Below are 10,780 nucleotides of genomic sequence, written 5' to 3' on the forward strand. Positions count from 1 at the left end.
AAGTGGAAGCGATTTATGTGAGAAAAGAGAGTGAATTGTTGGTAACGAAGATAGAAAACAACGAGCCATGCGGGGCCCTAACCCGCCTTTACTCGCTAACGCTCGCTCTGCAATGCTGTCTGAATTTAATGTTGGTAACGTATGAAACCATAAAACAACCGCAACGGAATAGAATATCGCAAAAAAAGTAGGTGAAAAAGCTGGCCCCCCAATGCTAAACAATAGCCAAAATTAGCAAAGTACTAATTTACAAATGATGAAAAGGAACCATTTTGTTAATTAATTTAGAATTATGTAGAAGTAGAGATGAAGTACTATTAATAAACTCTGAAACACCGTTAGTGATAAACGTCGGCTTGCCTCCTCTCTCTGACTCGAATTTCTGAAGAGGTACTCGGACTTCTATTACATGTAAATTAACTCATGAAGTTTCGAGAAATGGGGAGGAAGAATGGTCGTGTATGGCAATGTTACATGCAAAATTATAAAGATAAGAAAGTACTTTGCAAATATTGTGAACTTATATATTTATGCGCAAATGTTCACAAATTTGTTTATAACATTTAAAAAATTAATATGTTTATAACATCAGTAGTAGAGACAAGTTTAGAAAATCCACTTACATGTAAATTTAAACTGTTTAGCGGTTTAAAAGTATGTGGACTTACTATACCATTTTTGAAATATATTTAGTTTCATAGAACTTATTGTAAATAAATATCAATTTATGCGTACTCTCTAAATATAATAGAATATTAATAAAACAACATGATATTGTTCAGAATATACATTTTAAGGTCTCCTTTGGGGACAACAGTAATAACATACTGTGATATAAAAACGAATTTACCTTTGAAATCATAATATATTAATATAATGCAATTTTCTTTGTAATTGTACATATATTCCCGAAAAAATCACATTTTATGGAATCTTCCTGGGAATATATTCGAAAAATATATTCCCGGGAATTTACCCATCACTAGGAAGACTTCGATGTGTTTTCCGGGTTAATATCCTGGGTCGTTGACGATTATGTCAGTCTCAATGAAAAGTGCGTGCTCATAGATTAACCAAAGGTGAGGTGATGATAGGAGTGCTGACCGGGAAACAATCTGTCATTTTTATGATTAAAAAATTACATTTGTTGAAAGAATTACCAGACAGCAAGAAAACTATCTCGTAGGAAAAATAAATGAACTTAGAAAAAATCGAAAAGTGATTCAATATTAAATAAACGATTATGCTTTTCACTGCGTAGAATTTTAAAATAAAATGTGCCAAAGTCCGAAATAAAATTTTTCATTATGTGTCCAAATACACATTTCTTCACAGAAGTACTTTATACAGTAATTTATCACTATAAAATGTATTATCATTGTGGAAAGATGTACTCTTTCCACAATGATAATATAATACTCTTTCTCCTCTAATGAAAATAAACTAACTGGTAACAATCATACTTTTAGTATGTCTTTCAAGGAGTCAAAACGACTCCTTTGGGCATGGAAGGACGTGAGCTTTTCCGGGCATGTGAGTGTTAAGGAGTTTTTCAATTTAATTCGGCTAAATGGGCCCGAATCCACGCTTAAGAAACAAATAATTTTTTCATGACTAATTCTCCATTGGTCTTTTTTTCTAAATGAAAGAAAAACTTTATATGTTTGTAAAAATCTGTTAATCTCATTTATTAATCGAGTAGATTATAAAATTTTGTATTCAGTACTGTGCTGTATTACGAGATTCGTCACGTAGAAACATTTCCATATATATTATATATATTATAAAGCATTTTGTCCATGTAAGGTGGGGAATACCGATCACTTAAGAGAAAATGTGTGAGGAGGGAAAACTACTAGTTAAGGGTAGTAATTAAGGTAAAAATGTTTTTATCGAACCCTTTGCTACAAATTACTGCTTCCATATCGTAGCTCACAAGCAAGGGAAAGATATAGTATCGTTTGTTTTCGGAAGTTATGTTTTATTGGATTCACCCCGATTTGAGGGAATTCCGATCGCCATTTAGTAAGTATACAGAGTAAAATACCGCATGAGTTTTGCTCAATCATTGTACACCTACCAATAGATCTGTTTCAATTACGGAAGAAAATGTGCATAAACCATACTATAGAACAGCATACTATATAAATTTATGTACCTTCAAATAAACGTCCATGTTATTGGTAGCAGGCAAATAGAAGGGTGGGCCGTGACTAGTGCTAGAGGAGTAAGAATAGTCTAGATCACTAGATCATGTCAGTTTTGAGTAATTCAATGATCGGAATTACCCCGCCAATCGGCATTCCCCACTTTACTCTAATTAAATATTATCTGCGTTGTGCGTTGATAGTGAAAAATTTGCTTCATTTTCTGTGAATGTTTACTCGAAGACACTTTCGGATACAGATATACTGTCTTGATTAACTGTTCACTGTACAGGTAACAGTCTGTGTAAGTTTCTTGCTTCACTGTGATGAATTTCTAATTTTCATAGTATATACTACAAACAACTAAAGTCAATTAGTTACTTTTTATTCGAGTGCAAACTGTGATTGATGTGCGACTAGGTCTAGATAAGTTTATATGACGACACTACCACCACACGTAGAATGACTACTGTGTGACTGATCGGACAGCAATCACGTGAAATGCCTGCTGATAAACTATCTTTTGAGCGTGAAGTAATGGCTTATTTTTTCATTTTAATTGAGTGGAAAGAAATCCGTTTGGAAAAGCGCGACTTTAGCTGTTCAAGCAACCATGAAAATTTGGGACAAAGCACGGACTCCGGAAAAACGTAATTGAAGCTGTTGAAAAGGTTTTCCATGAGTGGCAGAAACTTAAGGAAAACAAGAACAATAAGAATAAAAGATCTGCAACATTGTTTGAAAAGGAAACGACCTTCAGTGTCAGCCTTGATGTGGCTTTTGACATTGCCCATGCAAACGCAACAATGATTAAAATAGAAGAGGACCGACAGTTTCTTCAGGCGCAGAGGGAAGAAGGGCGATGGGGAGAAATATAGGGAGTTGATAAGGCTCTAGAAATTGTAGAAACTAAAAGAAAGGAGCGAGAGACGAAATATCAACAACGAATTGAAAAATGTAAGAAGGAAACTGAAGCGAATTATGTTGTGACCTTGTGTTCCCCATTCACCAGCAGTGATTCTAAGGAAATGAACCGTTGTAGTTACTAGAGTCAACAATCTCAACAAGACTCCCAGCATCTCTTGGAAAATCGTCTCGAAAACGAGGAAGAAAGCAGTTGATGACATCAACCTTGGCATCTGTATTGGATCGTATGAAGGTGTGCGACATAAATGCTACTGCGTCACTTCTGTCTGTTGGGTATAGTCTAGGAATGAACCTGATCTACTTTTCTATAAATTGTGCATCAATTCGCCGCAGTCGCAATAAGCAAATAAGAACAACGGTTATGAATGTGTCTAATTTTAATCCCATGGTGCCCCTGCCCCTGGTCGCTTATTGGAACAGGAAGTTGCTGACAAATTTTACTAGAATGGAAGTGGTTAACCGTCTTCCTGTTATAGTTACAGGCGATGGAATTGACAAACTGCTTGGAATTTGTAAACTTTCAGCTGGGACTGGTTCGGAAATGAGTAATGCTGTTGTTTATACTTTAGAACGGTGGAAGTTTGCAGAGAGAGTGAAAGGGATGTTTGACACTTCTGCGTCAAATACTGGACGAAAGAATAGAGCATGTGTCTTAATTGAACATAAATTAGAAAAAAATCTTTTTTAGCTACTTTGTCGACATCATACACTCGAGTTACAACTAGGAGCTGTCTTCTCTGTTATCAAATCAAATCAGCAAGCCCAGAAATAGCAATTTTCAAGAAATTTCAAGTGCAGTGGACTTCACTTTGGAAGACTGTATACAGAACTGCATTAGATGATCACTTTACTCCCAGTGCTGTTTCCGACATTAAGGATGAAATAACTACCTTTGCGGCAGACCAACTAAACAATAACCAACCTCACGATGACAACAGAGAGCTTCTGGAAATGTCAGTCACATTTCTTGGAAGTCAGCTTGCTCGTAGAGTTGGATTTCTTGCTCGTGGTGCAGTACACAAGGCTCGCTGGATGATCAAAACCATTTGTGCCATCAAGATATAGATGTTTCACGGTCAGTTTTCGTTAACTGAAGAAGAGGAATCTGGGCTACTGAACATAGCCATATTTGTTGTGAGATTCTATTTCAAGGCATGGTTCAAAGCTGCGCTTCCAATTGCTGCTCCTATAATTGACCTGTTTCTATTGAAAAAGCTCCAAAGATAAAAGACAGTAAACTTCTCAGTTTGTAATTGTAGCCCTGAAGAAGCTTGGTGGTCATGTATGGCATCTCCGCGAAGAGCTGGTTGCCTTTTGTTTTCCTTGATGAAAGAGTGCCAGTAGACACCAAAGCGTGTAACAGTTGATCTGGATACGACCTTCAAGAAGGATTTGGACGATTTGCGTCAGTGAACACATTAATGTTTCTCGATATACTAGGACTTGACTCGAAATTCACTGAGGGGCCGCGGTGGCTCAGTGGTAGAGCGTTCACCTCTGATGCTTGGGGTCCCGGGTTCGATCCCAGCCCCGCCAAGTGAACTTTGTCTGGACAAACACCGTGTGCGTGGGTTTTCTCGGGGTTCTCCCGTTTCCTCCCACTTTCTTCATTCCACAATTTCATTCATTACTCATCATCACCGTCTCCTTTAGCCTAACCGGCATAACCGTGGGACGTAAAACTCAAAGATTTCATTTCATTTCATTTTTCGAAATTCACTGAATTAGATCCCGAGCTGTGGCCTTTTGATGGGAACTATATTGCCACCAAAAAGTTGACCCGGTCCATCAAATGTGTTAATGACACGGCAGAACGCGGAGTTGCTCTGATCCCGGAATCTTGCCAATTGCATACTGAGGATGAAGAGCAAAAGCAGTTTCTTTTGCAAGTTTTCAGTGATCACCGGGAGAGATATTCGGACTTCAGGAAAGAAACGCTTATCAATAAGAATTAATGTTCCAATGTGGGTGCATTGCTTATGTATTCTTCTGTATTTGTATGTTCAAAGTGTTTTTGTAGCTTGGATATTATAAATTGCACGTTAACAGTGTTTAGTAATGCATTACGTTTATATTTCTTAAAACACAGAAATGTTAACAGTGTTTAGTAATGCATTACGTTTATATTCCTTAAAACACAGAAACGTTAATATTTCAAACTTCGGTAGCGAACTCTAAATTTTATTCAAATATAAGCAAACTTTGGAAATATTAGTTTCTTCAATATTGGAAAAAGATGGCAGGGTGTCACGATGAAAATTATAATTTTCAATTTTTGCCCATATAATAAGGACCACCCTACAGGAGCATTTTCCCATGTACTTTCATTAAGTATGCGCATTATAAAGCTCATGGCCTCGTTCTTAAAGCAAAATATTCAGCTCGATGCCTATAAATTACATTAAGGATGAAAATTAAAACTTCCACACAATATATATATGAACACTTTTACAATTAAAACTATTCAATAAAAGCACACAGAAATTCAATTTATAATAAAAGAAATACAACTCATCGCTCCATTTTTATTCTAGTTCCTCCAACAACACTGTCCCAGAATTCCCAGTTCTCGAATTCAGCTAACAACGACCCAATGAATGGCGAGAAATCTCTGCCAGTGACACAAATTCCAAATAAATTTAGTCCATTGTGTAGATGAACAACAAAAGGAATTCACAATATTTAAACGAAATATATCACTTTAAATCTCTCCAATCAATTTGTTAATTTTGTAATTGCCGACAAACTCACGATGTAGGGTAGAGAAAAATGCCGACAAATATTGGTAGTGATTTTCTGGACGATTTTGATTACCGGGCCGGATATCAGTTAAAAGTCTCAAAAGGGTGTATTCTCCCGCCTATTTCGAACGTAGGGACTACTTGCTGCATTGTCCCGCAGAAGACCGGGCGATAAGCGGATGATGGCAACCTTCAAAGTACCTAGGTACATCGGCCGGATTACCTATGCCACTTATGGAACTTCCAGAATTTGACGGTTGTAGGCCTCTATTAGAGTATTTTATACACATCATACCCTATATAGCACATTAACTAGTTTAAGGCGGCTCTCAAGTCCAAATTTCCCCAAGTGGAGAATCTCTGCTGAGGGGAGGGTAACATTCTTCTGAAGAATGGTAGACACGGACACGACTATCCTGTCCTGTCAAGTAACTTATGTGAGTTTTTCTTTGAACACCAAATACAGATACAAATATAAAATACAATTATATATTCACATGCACCTTTCTGTTATACGTTATGTCTGTTTAACCCTTAAGAGATCCGGGGTTTTTGGGCTATTTTTTAGACTTTCAGTCAAGCAGCTACTGCATCGTCACTATTTATCCTAGGATCATGGTTCATACATCATTCTCTTCGGAATGGAGCTGGCTTTGAAATGATACCACTTGCATGCTCATACCATATACCAGGAGCGGGAGAAATGATGTCAAATGGAAAATTTCGGAGAGAGATTTTTTTCTCATACTTTGGGCCCCCCTGGAGCGACCCTGTATGAACGTAGCCATCTAAAAAAAATCCGATAAATGGTACTTGGTATACTGAAAGTGTGCGCCAAATTTCAAGTTTCTATCTTGAATACCAAGGGCGGGAGAAATTTTATCAGGAATTCCCACCATGCCCCAAATTACCGTAAAACACCATGATCTTAGGTACAAAATTCCCTGAGACATCCCTAATTACCCTAGGGTCACGTTTCGCCCATCATTCTCTTCAGAATAGAACTGTCTTTCAGGCGGTATGACTCACGTGTCTCCGTCATGTATCTAAAACGGGAAAATGAGGAAAAACGGGATTTTTTGGGTCTAAATATCCTTTTTTAATATTTACCCCCCCTGGACCCCCCTGTTTTAACGCAGAAATCCGAAAAAATCTGGTAAATACTACTCGGTGGGCTGCATTTTTATGCACAATTCCAATTTTCCAGGTGCAAAAGTAAGCCCGCCAAAAAAAATATACCAACAATGTATCATATTCCCGTATAAAGAGGGAAATTTTTAAACATTCCCTGAGACATCCCTAATTACCCTAGGGTCATGTTTCGCCTATCATTCTCTTCAGAATAGAACTGCCTTTCAGGCGGTACCATTCACTTGTTCCCATTATGTATCTAAGGCGAAAAAATCCCGTGAAAGGGATTTTTTGGTAAAAATTTCCCTTTTTCAACTTTTAGCCCCTCTGTACCCCGTTTTAACGCAGAAATCTGAAAAATATCTGGTAAATACTACTCGGTGGACTGAATGTTTATGCACAATTCCAATTTTCCAGGTGCAAAAGTAAGCCCGCCAAAAAAAAATACCAACAATGTACCATATTCCCGTATACAGAAGTATATTTTGATAAAAATTCCCTGACACTTACCTAATTACCCTAGGGCCATGTGTCGCACATCATTCTCTTCAGAATAGAACTGCCTTTCAGGCTGTACCATTCACTTGTCTCCATCATGTATCTAAGGCGGGAAAATGAGGAAAAACGGGATTTTTGGTTAAAAATATCCCTTTTTTCAACTTTTGACCCTCTGGATCCCCCCTGTTTTAACGCAGAAATCTGAAGAAAAAATCTGGTAAATACTACTCGGTGGACTGCATGTTTGTGCAAAATTTCAATCTTCTACGTGCAAAAATAAGCCCGCTAAAATACTTTACATAAACCCCCCCAAAAGTATTACACGAAAATATAAATTTTAGACTTATGACATCATCACCTCCTATGTCTCGACACAGGAAGGTGTGAAGCCATCCGTAATGTCTTCTGCAATGCCTCTGGGCTAAAAAAAAAAAAAAAAAAAAAAAACGGACGAAAAAGCTCAAATAGGAGAGTTATAACGCAATGTACCATGAAACACCCCGTATGGTACAAATTGTACCATGAGATCCCCAAAGGGTTAAAAATACCAACAACGAAAAGATTTGTAGGGAATACTTACAAACAATTTAGAATAATTATGTTATTCTGAACTGAGATACTAGAAAATTTTGGTTGCAAATTTGATCGTATATAATTACAGGTTTTTCGAGCAAGCACTTGCTACATGCTACCCGTACGGTGACAGATCACCGCGTGTTACTGATGGGAAATATAATGCCTCCATATTTTTTTTTACTACATTGATATAATTCATGAAACATGGATTAGATTGGATAGATCGCTGACAACAAAGACTTTTGAGTTATTTTATCTTTACATCTAATGAAATTATATGAATATGCTTAAATAAATAAATAAAACTAAATCAGGCATTGTTTACACTTGCTTATTACATTTAATAAAAAAGTTAATGATTCTATTTCACAAATTTCCTTCAACACAATGATTTGTATTCAAAAGATTAATCTTCCTAACATTAAGGGGACAGACTACTAAATATTTTTCAAAATCTAACAATTTTTCTTTTGCCAGTTTTTCGTAAGTGAAAAGTGATAATGAAATGTAACTTATCTCAGTAATAGATAATGTTATTCTACACCCGAAAATACGAATCGGAAGAATTTTCAGTGTTGACATCCACAGAATTTACAGTGTGACCACAATTTGAATTATCCAAAAATCTAGGTTATAACAGCGACTAGAAAAATGAATTTAACGGCAATTGATGACTTATCAGGTTGTCTTGGTTCCTTGTTAACTATTTTTAAGTAGTATTTGTATTTATTTTGTAATAAAGAGTAAAAATAAATAATTTTTAATAAACAGAAGAATTAAAATACAAATATTGTTTAAAAAGTAATTAACAAGAACACACACAGCATAATATGTCATCAATTGCCATTGAGTTCATTTTTCTAGTTGCTGCCATAACCTAGAGTTTTGGGTAATTCAAATTCTGGTCACACTGTAATTTCTATGGATGACAACACTGAAAATTCTTCCAATTCGTTTTTTTCCAGTGTAGAATAACATTATCTATTACTGAGGTAAGTTACATTTCATTATCACTTTTCACTTACAAAAAACTGGCAAAAGAAAAATTGTTAGCTTTTGAAAAATATTTAGTAGTCTGCCCCCTTAATCACAAGTGATAGTGAATGAAATGCATTAATTTCTCGAAGCATACTTAACCTCTTGGATTATTTTTTTTTAATCCGCTTCTTTTGCCGTACTCCCTTTGTTCACTGTGTGTGTTTGAGTACACATATTAAATTTGTGCCCTTGCTGTAAAAATACAAGCTGAAATAAATATTTTACTCTTCTCCACTTTTGAATTTCCAACTCTTTCCTTATTCGAGTATTGTCCGTGTAGGAATGTGTACATATTTCCAGCTATGTACACGCTTAGAGACTGAGATTATAAGAATTAAAAAGCTAGTTAAAGTGATCACTTCCAACTTCAATTTTCTTTTGCTCGAAGGATGGTACGGTGTAGCACAGGTAGAACCTCACATCGAGTGTGACGCGTTCCTGCTTTGATCCCATTCACACAAGTTTGTGGTGGATAACTGTAGCAGTAATTTACTCGGGACTTTACTATTTCCTAGAACATTCTCATTCAACCAATTTCTTCATAATAATCACTTTCATTACAGTCATCATGTTTTCTTCTCTCTTACAGTCGCTGAAAGGAAAACTAGTCCAGCATGGTATCAAAAGTATTGCTAAGTTATCGCATTACTGAGAAATTTAAGTAATCGATATGAGTTTATGGCAGTGGTGGAATGGGACATGAGTCTCGACTTTTGTTCGTGTCATCCGGGTCTGGGTCTCGCTTCTCAGTTTCAGTCTGATATGGTCACTGGACAAACTCGAAAGCCTAGTCATATACTCAGAAAATCAAATACACCCGGTGACTGTGAAGCAGGCTTAATAGCTCTCTAGCATTCCTGTAAAATTTTATATTTAATTAATGATGTTCACTGTTTAAGCAGGAACATGCATTACCTGATTCTTGCTGTGATATTTCTTAATGAAGTTACATGTTTTGAATATTTCAAATATATCTTCATGTTTACTCACCTTCGAATATTCTGTTACTGAACATAGCCTATACAAAGAGAATTAACAAAACACTGAGCGATGAGCTTGAATCGTTTATATCCGAGATTAGGAATGAAAAGGCAACCAGAATAGATAACATACCAATCAAATTCATTAAAAATATGGGGAACAAGGGAAAGAAAGAATTCTTCCGACTATGGAATGAGATATATGAAACAGGAGAGCGGCCAAAAGACTTTCTGAAGACCATCATGATACCGATGGCTAAGAAATCGAACCCAAGGAGATGTGAGGATTATAGAAATATTAGTCTCTTATCTCACGCAGCTAAAATTCTGCTTCCAATACTGAGCAGAATTTTATACGGAAGAACAAATGAAGAATTTGAGGAGGAGCAGTTCGGGTTGAGAAGAGGGAAGGACACAAGAGATGCAATTGGATTATTAAGGGCAATCGGTGAAAGATTTATAGAAAAAGGGAAAGAGGTATATGTTATATTTATTGATCTAGAAAAGGCTTTTGACCGCGTGAATTGATAATTGTTGCTGGGAGTCCTAACAAAAATAGGGTTGAAATGGAAAGATAGAAGGCTCATAAGAATCTTATACTTGAACCAACAAGTCAGTCGTAGGATAGGAAAAAAACTGACGGAACAGAGTACAATTGAAAGGGGAGTTCGACAAGGACTGCCTCTCGCATTATTTAATGTCTATCTAGAGAAGATACTGAAAAAGAGCCTATATGATGATG

The 10,780-nt window shown here is 36.3% G+C and overlaps 1 protein-coding gene across 1 annotated transcript in view; it reads right to left on the reverse strand.

Annotated features, from left to right (window-relative positions):
* LOC145684292 (uncharacterized) overlaps window positions 1–10,780 on the reverse strand; it is a 68,635-nt gene that overhangs the window by 14,920 nt on the left and 42,935 nt on the right. The window lies entirely within an intron of this gene.

The sequence above is a fragment of the Thermobia domestica genome, chromosome 4 (assembly GCF_964235325.1).
Source record: "Thermobia domestica chromosome 4, izTheDome1.hap1.1, whole genome shotgun sequence".
Classification (NCBI taxonomy): domain Eukaryota; kingdom Metazoa; phylum Arthropoda; class Insecta; order Zygentoma; family Lepismatidae; genus Thermobia; species Thermobia domestica.